Source organism: Myotis yumanensis, unplaced genomic scaffold, assembly GCF_028538775.1.
Source record: "Myotis yumanensis isolate MYYU_CA2020_CCGP unplaced genomic scaffold, mMyoYum1.0.hap1 SCAF_5, whole genome shotgun sequence".
Taxonomy (NCBI): Eukaryota; Metazoa; Chordata; class Mammalia; order Chiroptera; family Vespertilionidae; genus Myotis; species Myotis yumanensis.
This window is the reverse complement of record NW_027223756.1, coordinates 5,622,349-5,638,888: the sequence shown is the minus strand read 5'-3', so window position 1 is coordinate 5,638,888 and position 16,540 is coordinate 5,622,349. Positions and strand designations below refer to the sequence as shown.

The following is a 16,540-nucleotide window of genomic DNA, read 5'->3' as shown; positions in this document are numbered from 1 at the left end:
GGTGGTGGCTCAATCCCTGGTGGGGGACATGCAGAAGGCAGGCAATCGATGGCTCGTTCTCACATCGATGTTTCTCTCCCTCTCCCTCTCCCTCACCCTCCCTCTCCCTTCCTCTGTCTCTATATAAAAAAAAAATCAATGAAAACAATTGAACACAGATGTTCATGCAAGCTTTATCACTAACAGTTGAACATTGGAAACAACCCAAATATTCATGAGCAGAAGACTGGATAAACAAAACTGGTGTATACCTGTGTAAAGTAACACTGCTAAGCAATGAAAAGGAACGAACAACTGATATGACAAGAATGAATTTCAAAAACATTATGCTGGGCACAATAAGCCAAACATCATAAGAGTACATGCAGTATAAGCATGCTGTGCAATTCCATCTATATGAAATTCTAGAACATGCAAAACAAATCCATAGTTATAGAAAGCAGGTTGCTGGAGGCCAGGGATGGGGTGGGGACCGTAAAAGAGAGTGTGGGAAGTTTTGGGCGGTAGAAATGTTCTCTCTTGGTTGTGGTAGTGGTTATATGATTGTATAGCCGAAACCGGTTTGGCTCAGTGAATAGAGCGCCGACCTGCGGACTGAAAGGTCCCGGGTTCGATTCCGGTCAAGGGCATGTACCTAGGTTGCGGGCACATCCCCAGTAGGAGATGTGCAGGAGGCAGCTGATCGATGTTTCTCTCTCATCGATGTTTCTGACTCTCTCTCTCACCTCTCCTCTCTGTAAAAAATCAATAATATATATATAGCCGAAACCGGTTTGGCTCAGTGGATAGAGCGGCCTGCGGACTGAAAGGTCCCAGGTTCGATTCCGGTCAAGGGCATGTACCTGGGTTGTGGGCACATCCCCAGTAGGAGATGTGCAGGAGGCAGCTGGTGGATGTTTCTCTCTCATCGATGTTTCTAACTCTCTATCTCTCTCCCTTCCTATCTGTAAAAAATCAATAAAATATATTTTAAAAAAAAAAATAATAATAATATATATATAATAAAAAATATATGAGTGTATATAGTTCTCAAAACTCAAACAGAACACTTAACTGAGTGCAGTTTATCGCATGTAAACACTACCTCGATGAAGCTGAAAGAACAAAACCACAATAGAGACACTACTGCACCCCATCAGAACGGCTGAAATTAAAAAGACAGGCCAAACAAGTGATGGCAGCACTCCCTACATCAGAGGCAGTGTGAGCCGGCACAAGCCCTTGGAAAACTGTTCAGCAGTATCTACTGAAGCTAAACATGCCTATCCTATGACCCAGGCATTCCACTCTGCTTATGTCAGGGCACACGGCAGGCTGTGGGCTTGATCCCTGGTGGGGGACATGCAGAAGGCAGCCAATTGATGGCTCGTTCTCACATCGATGTTTCTCTCCCCTCTCCCTAACAGCAGCCAAAAATTGGAAGTGTTATTCCTAACCGCAGCCAAAAGTTGGAAACAACCCAACTAATTCATCAACAGTAACATAAACAAACCATGGACTATATATACAATGGGATAATACATAGGGAGGAAACTACTGTTAACAAAATAAATGAATTTCATAGATATCACAATGAACTGGGGGAGGGGCAAACATGAGTATGTGCTGTATGATTCCATTTATATAAAATCCAAAAACAGGCATAACTAACCTATAGTGAAAGAGGCCAGAATAGATCTCTGGGAGGGTTTACTGACTGAGTGAGGCAAACAAACAGACATGAGGAAACCCTTAAGAGGCTCTGGAAATGTTCTGTATCTTGATTTGGGTAGCAGCTACACAGTGTGGTATACACATATATGTTCTATACTATATGTAAGTTATACACACACACACACAAATGCCCTTTAACCAATCTCTGTTCATCCCTCGAAACTGAAAGCTGATTATACAGTATCCAGGTGCGGCTTCTGTCAGTGAGTCACTCTCACTCCCGGTCTAGTCATATACATGTTCTTCATGACTCTCAGACTGTCTGAGCTGGTGACACTACTAAATACCTGGAGTAATGGCACTGACAATGGGACTGGATAAAGACATGCCCCAACCGGACAGGGAAGATTTCCAAAATACTTATTAACAGTACATATAGTCTTAATGTAGGTATAATTTTAAGTGTATAGGACAGTCCCTTGTCAACTCACTATCCTTTTAATTAACTTCATGCAGAGATTGTAGGAAAAATTAAATACAAGAAGCCAGTTCTTTGAAACTAAGTATATAGTGTTGCTAATATTTTTGCTTGAAAACTTAATCCATAATTACAGTCGTGTGCTGCTTAATGAGGGGGACACATTCTGAGAAATGCATCATTAGGCGATTTCATCGTTGTGTGAACATCATAGAGTGTATTACAAAAACCTAGATGGTATATGGACCCACACACACGTAGGCTGTATGGTATAACCTACAGCTCTGTAGGGGAGGAAAAAAATTTTCCTTCTACCCTTCTGGGTTCTTGGCCAGAGACATCCTGAAATAAAAGGCAGGTTAACAGGAGAAAAACGAAAGTTTAATGACATGTATACTCCTACATAATGGGGAAAACTCAGGAAAACTGAGTAACTCACCAAAGTGTCTGAAGCCACACCTTCAATAAAATACAGTACCATCTTCATCAGAAGACAAAAAATGTTGGGAGTAGGGGAAGTTTACCAGGAGAGCACAGGAAACCAAGGTAAGGTTATTAAGCAGATTTAAGTCCTTGTCTTCTGCTGCTAAGACTTTCTTAGAGATAAAGTCAACTCCATCTTCCAGGTAAGGCCATGGAGACACCCTTACAAATGTAAATGTCTTTTACAAAGGGTAACTTCTATTTGGTTTTCAGAGCTGCTTCTTGAAATTAATCAGCCTAAAATAACCTTATGCCAAATAAACATATTTTGGGGTGACAAATTGTCCCCCTACAGCTCCTAAGCTACAAACCTGTTCAGCATATTACTGTACTGAATACTGTAGGTAATTGTAACACATAGTATTTGTGTAATATATTGCACTACATCACACAGGCTACGTCACTAGGTGACAGGAATTTTCCAACTCCATTATAATCTAACTAGAGGCCCGGTGCACGAAATTCGTGCATGGGTACAGTCCCTAGGCCTGGCCAGTGATCAGGGTCCATCGGGGCCTTCCGGCTGCTGGCCAGGGCCTTCCTTCATTCTGCAACACCCCCTGGTGGTCAGCACACGTCATAGCAAGCAATCAAACTCTGGTCTCCCGGTCAAACTCCCAAGGGGACGTTTTGCATATTAGCCTTTTATATATATAGATGGCACCATCATCATATATGTAGTCATTACTAACAGAAACGTTGTTATGCAGTGCATAACTGCATAAGAAAAGTGATTTTTTTAAATCGCTATAAATTTTCACTTTATACACAACTTTCAGAAATAAAACCAAGTCAGAGTTAGTCTTTTTGTCAAAACATGTTATTTGCATATTACAAAACTAAACTTTACACAATGACAACCATGAAATATAACTACTGTCTTCCACAATTAACCAATAGAATACGAAAGTGTGTGGTTAACATCTAGAAACTGATTTATGAATACAGAGCTTTTTAGAAACAGAACTTCATGCTTTTAGTCTGATTTACATTCTTGTCAATATATACACACACTCATATCTATCAAAACAATCCATCCATTCTGTATTTAAAATGTCTTATTTCCTCATCTTCACATCATCTGTTACTATTTTGTCTTTTCTTCCCTGGAATATTCTAACAATCTACTGATTGGTCTCCCTGCAGCAATGCAACCCTCCAAACTGACGAAGCACAGATCCTGCTCAAACTTTCATAGCCACCTCTCTTCCCAAAGCATACCCTCCATCTTCAACCCCTCCTCCAGTCTCTGCAGGTATCAGCTCAGCTTGCAGGGCAAAGTAGATAAAGATGGACTTACAAGGGCCATGCTGAGCAGGAAAAGTGCAAGCCCTGACTCAGAAAGGCAGCCAGCCATTGCTTAACTCCAGTTTTCAGGTGAAACCAGAAATTAAGTGTTTTGCTATAAAATGTCTCAATTTTTAAAATCTATGCAGATTAAATAACGTATCTGTGGAGCTCTATCTATCCACGGCTTCTAGCTTGTAACTTATGACCTAAAGGACAAAGTCCAAGAGAGAGAATGAACGAGAGAATGAGAGACCTGTTGTCCCACTCATTTATGCACTCATGGGCTGATTCTTGGATGTGCCCGGACTGCAGGATCGAATCCACAACCCTGGCACATCAGGATGACGCTCCAACCACTGAGCCACCAGCCAGGGTGAACTCCTGATCCCTTTTAAATATACTTCTTAGCTCTGTGCACTGTAAAGGTGCAATGATAACCCAACAGCAATTATTTTGGTTTCTAAAACACTATTCCCCACAAAAAGGAATGAACCAAAGCTTCTTGAGAAATGGTTGATTCCTGATATGCAGGCCAAGAGACACACAAATACTGATGGGATCATGTCGAAAGGGAGCAAGAGCTGCCCTAAGGGGTTCTCATTAGCCAAATCTGGACAATCTGAGCATCAATGAAGACCATAATGGACTGTAACACACTCAATAAATAAAAGGTCATGAGAGTATGGTGGTACACAGAAGGAGGGAAGAGAAAGGGTGATCGGCTGTGCATGCTAGCTAAGAAATGTGGACGGGAGGACAGAAAAACCACAATGTTGTAACTCCTATTGTAATAATTGATTCCAGGATCGGATGCTGAAACCACTGGGTGAAAGGCTGCAATGGAGCAGGATATATATATACAAGGTGCCGAGCCATCCCATAGATTCCTTCCTAATAGCACAGAATAAAACTGTACTTTATAATGCAGAATGAAACAACCTGTCACTAAGGGTCTCCCAGTGTGACTTAAAGCGAGGTACACTTCATCTCTGATGAAGCATTCTAGTCAGAATGTTTAACCTAGTTGCAATCATGCCTCTCGCCTAATTTCTAGTTTACAGGAAGTACAGGAGTTGGAGAAACAAGTTCAATGATACCATGAGGAAATACTCAAGTAAGAATGTTGCACACCCTACATGACAACTAACTGAGCTGGACTCTTCAAAAACAGAAAATCAGCCCTAACTGGTTTGGCTCAGTGGATAGAGCGTCGGCCTGCGGACTCAAGGGTCCCAGGTTCGATTCCGGTCAAGGGCATGTACCTTGGTTGCGGGCACATCCCCAGTAGGGAGTGTGCAGGAGGCGGCTGATCGATGTTTTTCTCTCATCTATGTTTCTAACTCTCTATCCCTCTCCCTTCCTCTCTGTAAAAGAATCAATAAAATATTTTTTTTTTAAAAGAAAGAAAGAAAGAAAATCAATGCCAGGAGGAGGAGGAAAAGGGCAGAGGGATTGTTCTATTAAAGAAACAACCAAACACAAAGGGTGTGTTTTGTTTGGTTCCTAGTGGTTGTTGTTGTTTTTTTATTAAAGTGGGAGGGAGATACTAGAAAAGACATTCTTGGGACAATTAGGAAAATTTAAATTTAACTGAATATCTGATATTGTATTATGGAATTACTTTCATTTTCTTAGATGTAAAAATAGTACTGTGGTTTTATATGTGTATAAAATGACTATATGTAGTATACAAAGAGATATATTTATGGCTGTGTGTGTGTGTGGTTTGAGAGAAACAGACAGATACTGTCCTTATTCTTAGGAGATATGTTTTCAACTTACTTTAAAAAAAAATTTTTTTTAATTGAACTCAAAGAGGAAAGGAGAGGGATGAGAGAATCATTGATCAGCTGCCGCCTGCATACCCCACACTGGGGTTCGAGCCCACAACCTGGGCATGTGCCCTTGACGGAAATCGAACCCAGGACCCTTCAGTCTGCAGGCCGATACTCTATCCCCTGAGCCAAACCAGCTAGGACTACTTTCAAATTTTTAACAACAAAAAAAAGGGGGGGCGGTTATATTTGGAGAGAGAAAGACAGAAGGGATGGGAAGGATGGGAAAGAAAGAAGGGAAGGAGATGCCAACGGCATATTTCACAGACCTAGAACAAACTCTCCAAAAATTCATCTGGAATAAAAAAAGACCCCCAATAGCTGCAGTAATCCTGAGAAAGAAGAACAAAGTAGGAGGGATCTCAATACCAGATATCAAGCTATATTACAAAGCCACTGTTCTCAAAACTGCCTGGTACTGGCACTAAAACAGACATATAGACCAGTGTAATAGAATAGAGAACCCAGAAATCGACCCAAACCACTATGCTCAATTAATATTTGGCAAAGGAGGCAAGAACATACAATGGAGTCAAGACAGTCTCTTCAATAAATGGTGTTGGGAAAATTGGACATATACATGCAAAAAAAAAAAATGAAACTAGACCACCAACTTACACCATACACAAAAATAAACTCAAGAACTTAAACATGAGACGGGAAACCATAAAATATTAGAGGAATCCACAGGCAGCAAAATCTCAGATATATGCCGAAGCAGTATGTATCTTCACCGATACAGCTCCTAGGCAATGGAAACTAAAGAGAAAATAAAAAAAAATGGGACTACATCAAAATAAAAAGCTTTTGCACAGCAAAGGAAACCATCAACAAAACAACAGGAAAGCCCACTGCATGGGAGAACATATTTGCAAATGTTATCACCGATAAGGGTTTAATCTCCAACATTTACAGGGAACTCATGCAACTTAACAAAAGGAAGATAAACAACCCAATCAGAAAATGGGCAACAAACCTAAATAGATACTTTTTGAAAGAGGACATAAGGAAGGCCAAGAGACATATGAAAACATACTCTAAGTCACTAATCATCCGAGAGATGCAAATCAAAACGATAATAAAATACCATCTCACACCTGTCAGAATGGCTGTCATCAACAAATCAACAAATGACAAGTGCTGGCGAGGATGCGGAGAAAAAGGAACCCTCATGCACTGCTGGTGGGAATGCAGACTGATGCAGCCACTGTGGAGAACAGTATGGAGTTTCCTCAAAAAACTAAAAATGGAACTCCCACTTGACCCAGTAATCCCACTTCTAGGAATATATCCCAAGAAACTAGAAACACCAATCAGAAAGGATATATGAACCCCTATGTTCATAGCAGCACAATTCACCATAGCTAAGATTTGGAAACAGCCTAAGTGCCCATCAGCAGATGAGTGGATTAAAAACTGTGGTACATCTACACAATGGAATACTACACTGCGGTAAAAAAGAAGGAATTCTTACCATTTGCAACAGCATGGATGGCCCTGGAGAGCATTATGCTAAGTGAAATAAGCCAGTCAGAGAAAGATAAATATCACATGATCTCACTCATTTGTGGATTATAATCAACAACATAAACTGATGAACAAAAACAGATCCAGAGACAGAGAAGCATCAATCAGGTGGTCAAACCTCAGAGGGAAGGTAGGGGAGGGTGGAGGTAAGAGGGGGAGGTCAACCAAAGGACTTATATGCAAGCATATAGGCCTAACCAATGGACACAGACAACAGGGGGGTGAGGGCATGAGTGGGGGGTGGGGGGACAATGGGGGAATAAGGACACATATGTAATACCTTAATCAATAAAGATAAATAAATAAATAAATAAATAAATAGAAAGAAGGGAGGGAAGGAGGGAGGGGCAGATAAACAATCCAAACATGGCAAAATGTTAACAATTATTGAATCTCCATGGAGAGTATATAGGGTTTGTTGTACTGGGGTTTTTTTCCCCCAATTCAACATATATGAAATTTTTAATAATAAAAGTTATGAGGGATAAGAGAGAAAACCATTTAAAAAGCATTTAGCTTAACATTCATATAACATCCTGAGAGTGTCAGGATCTGAGCACTGGCAAGCAAAGCCTGTGATAGTGGAAATTGTTGCTCCGTGACAGGAGGGCAATGTGGTAATGTCTATCAGGTTTTGAAGAGCACCTACCCAGGGATGCTTTCTGGTAGGAATCTGTCCTGAATACCCCTCCATGTGAAATGACATATACACTACATTATTCTTTACAGCATTACAGGTAATAGCAAAACACTGGAAATAGCCTATACATATGTGTATCAGTCCAGATTGGTTTCACAAATTACAGCACAGACCATGAGTCAGCATGCAGCTTTTAAATGATCTACTCAAGAAATATGAGCACTCTTTGGAAATTGGTATGAAAGATGACCATGTCATAATTTACATTTTAAAAAAATCAAGGTACAGAATAATGTGGTTGAGTAGCTGGAGATACAAGGAATGGGAGACTTTGTTTTCCTGTGTACTTCTTCCTGTACCTCATGAATTCTGTACCATAGACAGACAGAATGTATTCCAAAAATTTCTCAAGTAGTGATAGACTGTAGCTGTAATGAACTCTTCATATCTCCATGCTTTCATTACCAAACCTAATTACAGTGGAATTACAGCTCACCTGGGAATTAGGGGATGAAGTCAGTGCATACGGTGAAAATAGCACATAGTAAAAATTGGCCTTAAATATATGCCATACTAGACCCGCACACCATCTCAAAAATTCCAACACAGCTCATTTTCACTCCAGCACATGAACAGTTCACTGTTTCTTCCACTGACTGGTGGATAAAATATCTGGCTAGCACTCAGGCCTCATATGATGTTTAAAAATGTGTGTCTTAAAATACCATACTCACACTCATCACAGCTCGGTGAGAAGCACTGGGGAACTGAGGCTGAGGGAAGAGCAGATTTCCATTCCTACCTCACTCTTAATCCAGAACCTTCACTGTTTAGGTTATTTTTCCCTTGTTTTTATCACCAGATGCAGAGAATTGAATTTGCATAAATGCACAGAAGATGTATAGCTATAACATGGAGTTTTAAAAAAAAACAACCATTTCAAAAACAGTACCTCTATCAATTAAACAAACCCTTACAGTGGAAAAGAAAACCACAACCCAAGCCAAATGGACTCACTTGCTGACTGGAAACAGGTTGACCAGAATTCCCGGGTCAAGATGGAAAGAAGAGAGTGATAACCAACCCCTTGACCAACATCAAATATGATCTTATGACCTGAGTTGCAGCCCATTCCCATACCAGCATACACACATTCCTCACGCTGTGCTCTGAGTAACCTGACAACTCTAGGTAAACTCAGCTACCACTGAGGCTAAATAAAAACTCTCACATCTTTCTATCCCTGCTCTCTCTGGTGAATTCCAGATCAATATTCCTGCTAGATACTTCTCCTCCTAGAGGATTCACCATTAGGCAACTCAAATTCATCATAAACTGAATTCATTCTTTCTCTGCTCTTCTAGTATTCCCTATCTTGGAAAAGAAAAAAACATATATCTTAGTGCCCACGCCAAAATCTACAATTTATCCTCTACTGCATCTGTGTCCTACTCTTACAAGCAATCTCCAAGTTCTATAGATCCTACCACCTACATCTCTGTTAAGTCCACCCTCCCCCATCATGCCCACTGTCAATGCTTTGGTTCACCTTCATCATTGATCATTTGAACTAACTGGTCTCACTGCCTTGGTCTCCTCCATCCATCTTGCATACACCTGAAAAGCTAGCGGCCAAATACAAATTCAGTTCTGTTACTCTTTCTACTTTGAGAACAGAAGGAGCAAGAACAAGTCCCAAAGTAATGATGTAGTAAACAGAAAACAAGCACATTTAATAACATGATGTAATACAAAGAGCATGTGTCACCAGGTGTACCATTTATGAGTACGTTCCTATTCTACCCCATACTTTAGGACCAAATTAAATAAGCTAATATGCGTTTCAACAGAAAGAGGCTACAGGGAAGCAAGGAAAACTCAGCTGCCTTCTTAAGTCCCAAATAAACGCAAAATGGCCCACAGCAGTGATAAAGGCACCTTACGGAGAACAAAAGGCTTCCCAGACCGAGAAGTCAAGAGTGCATTCAAGTTGAATTTATTAACAGGTCTAAGAACGAATGCCTAATCGGAAAAGATTCTGGGAAGTAAAAGCAAGCAGGGAGGCTGAAAGAGGAGGTTCTGCCACAGGGAAAACCACCCATCCCTAAAGCAAGCTGAATGAGGCTGTCTCCGTCCCGTCCAGCAAGTGCCTCACTCCCCTGGCGAGTCCATGCCAGCCAGGCTGCCTGACTCTGCTCTGACCCGGTAGGTAAAGTCTACCTACGTGAGGAGAGAACATTCCAGTCATTCGGCTTGAGTCTCAGGTACCTCTTGTTTCTTCGTTGAAAAAATTAAACCAGAATATTAACTAGAACCAAGTAAGCAAATGTACTTATCAGAAAAGTTTATATTAAATTGCCAACAAGCACATATCATTATAAAATAATAAACTGGAATTCTGGCTTTCCACATCAGTCTCCCACAGCTGGTTAAGGTAAGCCCACCCCTGGATAGCAGCCGCTTTGAGCATGCTGACCGGATCCAATTTCTAAGGATGTTAAACCAAGGACCAGACTGAAGATGAAGGCAAGTTCTAAAACTGCACGTGTGGCTTTTTAAATGTAAATTAAAATTAAAAACTCAGTTCCTCGGATATAGAAACACATTTCCAAATAGCCCACTGTGGCTAGTCGCTACCATACTGAACAGCACAGACACTGAACATTGCCACTGTCACCACAAGTTCTCTTGGACAGCACTGCTCTGGAAGGTAGCCTGAAGCAACCCGACTGTGAGCCTCTTGGGAAAAGCCTGATAGCTGGTCCCGCTGGCTAACAGAATCGGAGTGCTAGAGGAGGTAAGAGATACTCAACAGCAATTGTTTCCTTTCCTTTGCAATGATTTCTTCACGTCAGAATGTACAGTTTAGACTTCAGGATTTGTGCCCCTCTTTTTATCACTGGATGATAGTCTAAACTAGAGGCAGAATAGCAGAGGTTAGAACAGCCGTGGGCAAACTACGGCCCGTTTGAAATGAATAAAACTAAAAAAAAAAAAAAAAAAAAGACCGTACCCTTTTATGTAATGATGTTTACTTTGAATTTATATTAGTTCACACAAACACTCCATCCATGCTTTTGTTCCGGCCCTCCGGTCCAGTTTAAGAACCCATTGTGGCGCTCGAGTCAAAAAGTTTGCCCACCCCTGGGTTAGAAGCATATTCTCTGAAACCAGACTGTCTGGAAACATATCTCATCTTTGTCTCTTACTAGATGTGTGGCCTTGAACATGTTTAACTGCTCTATGCTTCAGTTTCCTCATCAGTAAACACAAATAATGGTACCCACCTCACTGGGTTACTATGAAAATAAAATGAGTTTAGACATAGAAAGTGTCTAAAAGTATGCTCAATACAGAGTCAGTGCCCAGTAAGTATTAACTGCTATTGTCTCTACCACCACCACCACCCTGATAGCTCTTCGGATGACAAGTGATAAAAATGCTCACCTAGGAGACATACTAGCAAATATAAAGAATTAAACTAGAAGGAGGATAACAAAGTCAGAGTGTCAGCTTACACTAAAAAGAACTTTTTAAAGATTAAAGTAACCTGGAGAGAACATTAAGTACCAAAAAAACTCATGTTGTCAAGAGAGTTGCCTGACAATGTCTTACTTGTAAGGCTAACAAACCAGAGGTCCAAAAGAACTCTGCATAATAAGCTACTGAGCTATTTAAATAACCAAAAACAACGAAAGAGGAACCGAAATAAAAACAAGTTTGAGTTCACTGGACCAAATGATACTTCCCTCTATAGAACTGTTGTGACATTTAAATCATTGCCTCTCTCATACTCTCTACGTTACCTTTGTGTTTGCTTGATGGACTGACTGAAGATTTTCTAATTTTCTCATTAAGCGGGGAGAGCACCAGATATAATGAAAATATCGTCCCACACAATGACCGACCCTGTGTTCTTTCTAGTGGAAACCTATTGTAAAACCTTGCTCTTGCGGATAGGCAATTTGAAAACCCAAAGCTGAAGTACAAGCTTCAGCAAATGTAGTCAGGCGGGGAGGCACATACACAGCCCCAAGCTGAAAGCTTGGCTCTGCCATTTACTTGCTGTAGGACCCTGGGCTACTTGCACTTAATGCTTATGGGCTTCATGTCACTATCTGTGAAATACAGGTACAGCATGTGCCAGCTGAATAAGAAAAAGCACATGCCTACAACAGTACCTGGCACTTAGCAGCTGCTCAATAAACAGTTGTCCCAGTTAATAACTCTTCCTGAGAAGACCCTCCAAGAGTCCTGAGAATAAAAGACTACTTTACGTGGTAACTACAGAAACTATTTTGACCAGGTTTTAACTATGAGTTATGAGATAATGCCCCAAAATTATCATTTATTGTCCATATTTTACAAGCTATTCCTTAAGCAAAATTCCCTGTAGGACCATTACCATAAACCATTCAAGCCTATAATAAAAATAACTGCATTTCTTATGTTGCAACAAAGTTTTTACTAGCGCTTCTGCCACATGCACCTTCACTAATCCACATCCAAGCACAGGCACTAAGCACACGTAGCTAATATTTCTTCCTTTCCCTATGAATGCAACAAGTAAAAAAAAAAAAAAAGTTTTTAAGTTTCTTTCAGGAAGTTGAGTTCCACAAAACAAAACAATACAGGGTAATTGCTTACCTGGACAATATTTTGTACTTCAGATCCACCAGTCCAGAATGAATGGGGGAGTTCCCTTTCAGACTAGTCTGAGAAAAGACAGCAGCCAAGCAGCTTCCAAGATCCTTTCCGTTTACTGTATCCAGCTTTCTTCAACAAAATCCCAAACATGCACTTCGGTAACTGTTGAAAGACAGAAAGCAATCCATACACCCACCATGGCACCAGTGGCACAGGACAGCCACCAAGAAATGGAAGGAAGGGTAACGGAGCGGTGGATCTGAGCACAGTTACAGCCCCTGAGTAAGCTATTTGGCATAAAAAGTCTGCAGCAGCATTCCTCGCCTCTGAGCTGAGAGAAGGGTAAGAAATTCTACATGGCAAAGGCTTACATCCCTAATACCAATATTTACTCTGATAAATAGCACGCAATTTCCAAATGAGAGCAGCTAACTGGTTACACTATCATCCACAGGAACTGTGCCAGGCCATTCAGCTACAATGAACTTCTTTCTCCATTTTCTCAGACAGCTCCCTCCACCATTACAAAGTTTGTCAGCCAAAGCGAACGATCAGGGAGGGCTCAAATACCTCCCATTAAAGATAACTACTTAAGCACCTAACAAGAAATCTTTTCGTTTGCTACATAAGACATCAAATCTACACATTACCCAAATCTTCAACCCTCAAATAAAATACGGACTTTTAAAAACACATGGCATAATTTAAGAGTGTACTTTGATTCAATAAAGGTCAATCCCTACAATAGGCAGTCAGTGAGTAAACTAGGGGGAATAGTAAAGAACACTAATAAATAATTTACTAGCTGACACCTTTAAAAACATAAGCCCAGTCCACATTTTATGAACATTCTTTTACTACACACCAACTTTTCCATTAGACTGGAAATTCTAAACAAACTGTAAGGGAGAAAGAGAAAGGCATTCAACAGAAGGACATAGATAAACACTTAAAAATCAAAGACTGTGAACTTATTGCACATACATTTTCTACTTCAATTGCCACACTATTGCCAAAATATTCCTGCAGTAATTAAAATACCTAGCTTTATTGAAGGACTACTAATGGGCCAAGCCCTTTACAGTCATTACTCATTTAATTCTTTAAAAAGATGTGAAGAAATAACTGGCCCAAACTCTCACATCTCCTAGGTAGTATGGCCGAAGCCCTTTTCGCAGAGCACGGCTGCACCCAAGTCCAAGGATTAGAAAGGCCAAGATTCCGGAGCAGATGAAACGAAGCTTTCCTCTCAAAGGTCCCTAAGTTAATTAACACCAATGGAGAACTAAAACAGTATAGAAGAGGAAATATTTCAGCCTAGCTGAACGAAAATACAACTGAACCAGATGAGCCATCCTGAACAGCTAATTCCCGAGGTCTTGCCACTTCAGAAAGCATTTCATTAACAAAGAGCCATGTAATTCTAAGGCCTACAGTATTCATGTGAAGACAGAACACAGTATAATGGTGCCCGACTAGTCTCTGTTTATAAGCAAAGACTGTGTCTCTGACCGAGAATCTCAAATCTAGTTGAAACTGAAGAATTTTTAAATTCCTAGGTTTCTTCATAATTCATAGGCAATGACTAAAGATGTTTGGATTTTTCAGGTTGTAGGCAAAGCAACTGAAGTGACTGAAATACCAGTCGATGATTAACCTCCCCAGAATAATCAGATGGAAATATCTTAATACCCAAAACTTAAAAGATATCACATACTAGTAAGTAAAATCTCAAGTAAAAAATGAGTGCTCAGATTTTTCCCATTAAGTGAGATTACTCTGGAGCCAAGGAATATAATAGCAACCCCGATTTGATAAAAGCAGCTATAGTGGGCTATGGTTAGTAGCTAACTACTAAGGCAACATAACAGGAGTCTGCTTCTCAAAGTATAACTTAGTGCTACAACAAATATGCTGAACAACTGGAGCAAAACACAACCAGAACAATTTGGCTAAGGAACTCCTTTCTGAACCTCTAGAATTGCCAGGCCTTTTCCCTGTGTTAGGGAGTTAATTTTCCCCTCTTCCCTTCAAATGAACATTTACTGAATGCCTAATTGGTGGAAGGGCTTAGGCTAGAGACATAAAGATCAACAGCTGCCAGACCAGGAGTGTAAAGACTGAGGTCCCCCTGTCCTCTGCCCCTTCCTCTTTGAGTCCCCAAGTGACCTTTCACAGAACCAAATGTATTTTATTATTAGTTCTCACAAGCGGGTAAGTGTTCTCAATTTAACTCTTAAAAATGTAAAAATTACTCAAGTTCCTTTTTTCTCAGTAGTAGAACTCTCATTTAATTCTCCTTTTCCTTCTGTGAACCAGAAGCTTGCTATTAAGAGAATGGTTCCTATATTCATTACACTTATAGTATTTGCACATCTCTCTACTCACAGACTTTTACATGTTAATGTCTTATGGTTTCTACTTCACAGCTTGAAAGCGTTCATTGTTAACTAACCCTGAGAGGGAATGTCCTGAAAATGCTTCCTGCTGACACCACAGAACTCTGCAATCTTTGAGTTTTGTTAAAATTATGGTAAGATCCAGTTAGAGATACCCTACTGGACTGTCAGGTCCCTGGTTTGTCTCTCATTTGCCTACAAAGACAAACTTCCTGTTAGGCAATTGTGATTAGCAGAAACTTAACTGAGGGGAACAAGCACATTCTTGACCAACAGGTTTTCCCCCTTTGTCAACTAATTCAATGAACAACTCAAATGCAACTCAGGAGGAAGTCTTGTATGAAACGCACTGCTTAGTCTGTTAAAGGTCAAATCGTCAGCTTTGCTAAAACAAGAATCAAAAATCCTAAACCATTCAAACGTAATGTCAATGTGACTAATCACCAGTCTCTTTCTACCTAAAAACCCCAACAGGATTTCTCTGAAGTGAGAGTGCAGGTCTAATTGTGTCTAAGTGGTAGTTCTTACTCATTTTAACAGTACTTCCCAGATTTCCAAGATAATACTGATTCTGTATGATTTCATCATTTTCCCCCAAAATGGCTAAAAACAACTGAATTTTAGGCTTCTGTAAAGCTTCACAAATAAATAGATGCACAACTTGGGGGGAGGGGGGGCAAACCCCTTCACACCAACTATCTTGACTGTCCTTTACAAAATACAGTCCCTGTACTTACCTGTGGGGGTGTTAGTATGGCAGGCAGGTACTGAGACAAGCCTCACCTACTATCTCATACAATCCTCCCAGGAAGTCGAAACAATACCTACATTTTCTTATTCTTCCAGATAATAAATTCACACCGCAGAAAGGTTAACTTTCTTCAGGTCACACAGCTGGCAAGAGACAGAGTCAGGCTAGAAATCAGGTGTCACTCTCAAGCCCACACCCTTTCTGCTACAGCATGCTTCCCTAAGGTCACAGAACCTCAGAACGTATCGACTGGCGAGTTCACGTCAACAGATAAGAGAGGAATCTGGGTTTCCTCAATACTCTATCAACCACACTCGGGATGTGCAGATATCAACGTGTATCTGTGTCGAGTGCTATAAATATGGTGGAAATGTCTATGGATGTCTGTGACACACCACCCTCCGCTTCCCCTTACGTCTCTTCTCCTCTATTCATCTCCACCCTTGGCTTAAGGTTATCAAAAGGAAATCTTAAAAAGGTTTCGCAACAGGAAGAAAACAAACAAAAACCTAACTTGCCGTAGCTCAGTGGCTGAGTGTCGACCTATTAAGCAGGAGGTCAGGACACATGCCCAGGCTGCAGGCTCGATCCCCAGTGTGGGGCATGCAGGAGGCAGCCAATCAATGATTCTCTCTCATCATTGATGTTTCTCTCTCTCTCCCTCTCCCTTCCTCTCTGAAATCAATAGAAATATATTTTTTAAAAAACACACCTAACAATTTAAATTAAAAAACATCTACACACCTAAGTTCTAAGCATTATGAAGTATTCAAAGGACAATAAGACAGAGCCACTGAACACAATCACAGGCTTTTATAATAAACAGGAAGGTATGGT

General features: G+C 40.5%; 1 protein-coding gene across 7 annotated transcripts in view; it reads right to left on the bottom strand.

Moving 5' to 3' along the window:
- FBXW11 (F-box and WD repeat domain containing 11) overlaps positions 1–16,540 on the bottom strand; it is a 101,208-nt gene that overhangs the window by 79,045 nt on the left and 5,623 nt on the right. For 2 of the 7 annotated variants that reach the window (XM_070414410.1, XM_070414412.1), the window contains exon 2: positions 12,554–12,715. The exons of 4 other annotated variants lie outside the window; for them this stretch is intronic. The gene's annotated coding sequence lies outside the window, so the exon portion shown is untranslated. Of the gene's footprint in view, positions 1–10,719; positions 10,737–12,553; positions 12,716–16,540 lie in introns of those variants that run through there. One more of the 7 variants, XM_070414414.1, reaches the window with a different exon arrangement.